This window comes from Chiloscyllium plagiosum, chromosome 29, assembly GCF_004010195.1.
Source record: "Chiloscyllium plagiosum isolate BGI_BamShark_2017 chromosome 29, ASM401019v2, whole genome shotgun sequence".
In the NCBI taxonomy this organism is placed as follows: domain Eukaryota; kingdom Metazoa; phylum Chordata; class Chondrichthyes; order Orectolobiformes; family Hemiscylliidae; genus Chiloscyllium; species Chiloscyllium plagiosum.
Genome location: NC_057738.1, coordinates 41,958,124 through 41,960,042, shown reverse-complemented (window position 1 = coordinate 41,960,042; position 1,919 = coordinate 41,958,124).

Sequence of the window (1,919 nt, the reverse complement as noted above, 5' to 3'; positions counted from 1 at the left end):
ACACAAATGTAAATTAGGACCAACAATGGTTTCAACTCTCCTGCCTCACTCTTCCCTTGCTCTCTTCCATACTTTAGTAAAGCTATATTTAGAATATTACGTACAGTTCTGATCACCACCCTACCTGAAGGAGGTTTTGGAAAGGATACAGAAACAGTTTACCAGGATGTTGCTTGGTTTGGAGGGTATTATTTATGGGGAGGGATTAGACAAATTTGGTTTGTTCTCATTTGAATGTTGGAGGCTGAGGGATGACCTGAAAAATATTTACAAAGTTGGGAGAGGCATGGATCAAATGGCTAGTCAGAGTCTTTCTCCCAGGGTAAAATGTCAGTTACCAGGAAACATAGGCTTAAGTTAAAAGCAAGAAAGTTTTAAAGAGATGTGAAAGGCAAATCTTTTTTCACACAGAGGGTAGTAAGTGGCTGGGATGTGCTGCCAGTGGAGGTGATGGAGATGAATACAATAGCAAGGTTGGAGAGGTATCTTGACAGGTATGTGAATAGGCAGTGAATAGAGCGATTAGGATAGCACAGAGGTGAAAGGTTTTTAATTCAGAAAGGCATCATGCGTTGGCACAGACATGGTGGGATGAAGGGCCTGTTTCCTGTGCTGTACTGTTCTTCATTCTTAACAAGAGTACGAAAGCTGTTTTTTGTCCCCATCTGGGAAGAATCACACCCAAGAAATATCACCATCTGTGTCACAGAAGTACTGAGATTTTTGTTTTTTAATTTCACAACAGAACTCAAATTTGTGTCGTCCTCCAGCTCTGAACTTGCAGAGAATGGTTTGTTATGTGAAGGTCTGGGATTATTGTCACGGAAACGACAAACTTGAGAAGTTGCAAGTCCACTAAATTGGATGAGAAACTGTGTTTTCTCTCGAGAATGGCTTCTGCATAGCTCTAACAAATAAGGATCAGGTTACATTTAAGGTTAGTGATTGTGCAATCTCTTTTCTTCATCTGCTGCTAATTTGGCACTTTAAGGCACATTTCGACAAAAATGGTCCTTGAAAGTACACTTCAGGCTCATTAGGAAGTCCTGGGCTATGACTGTGTCTAATATACATGGCTGCTGGGCCTTTTTTTCTCACATTACTTGTTATATTATGTCATGCCATGTTCCCTTTTTGGAGTGCTTCATTATAAGATGCAAATATATGACTCCTGAGGGCAATATTCTGACTCTGCAGCATGTCATTCACCTTCCTTTTTGTGGTATAAGGAGAGATTGCAACTTTGAAGAGCTGGATGAGCAGAATCCACCAGCAGTCATTCTATACTGACCATGTCGGAGCTATTTAAATATGATAGAGCTGTCTCCGTGGACATCAACAAATTATCCGGCTCAGAAATATAGGTTCATGTAGTGAGGGCTTATGTTGCGGATTCTGGCTCCATTGTGTACCTGGGTAGATTGCCAGTGCGAGAAACCATACATCATGGTGCTGCAGATCCTGAGTAAATCCAAATGACTTACCATCTGGTGCACTCTCTGGGAGACGAGCTGTGTGGAATGCCAGCACATATGTTTGATACATATGCAACAAGCATCTTTAAAGGAAGACCCATGGTGGTTTGAGTGTTAACACCCTTTTGCCCAAAAGTAAGCATCTTCTGACCTTCTAGTCAGCAATACTTATTCCTTCTCCAGGTGACCGCTTTGTGGAGCACCACCACACTCTGTCTGTCAGAATGACCCTAACTTCCCAGTCACTGCTCTTTCAATAAACCACCTTAGTCTAGATTAGAGTGGTGCTGGAAAAGCACAGCAGGTCAGGCAGCATCCGAGGAACAGGAAAATCGACGTTTCGGGCAAAAGCCCTTCATCAGGAATAGAGGTAGGGAGCCTCCAGGGTGGAGAGATAAATGAGAGGGGGGTGGGGGTGGGGAGAAAATAGCATAGAGTACAATG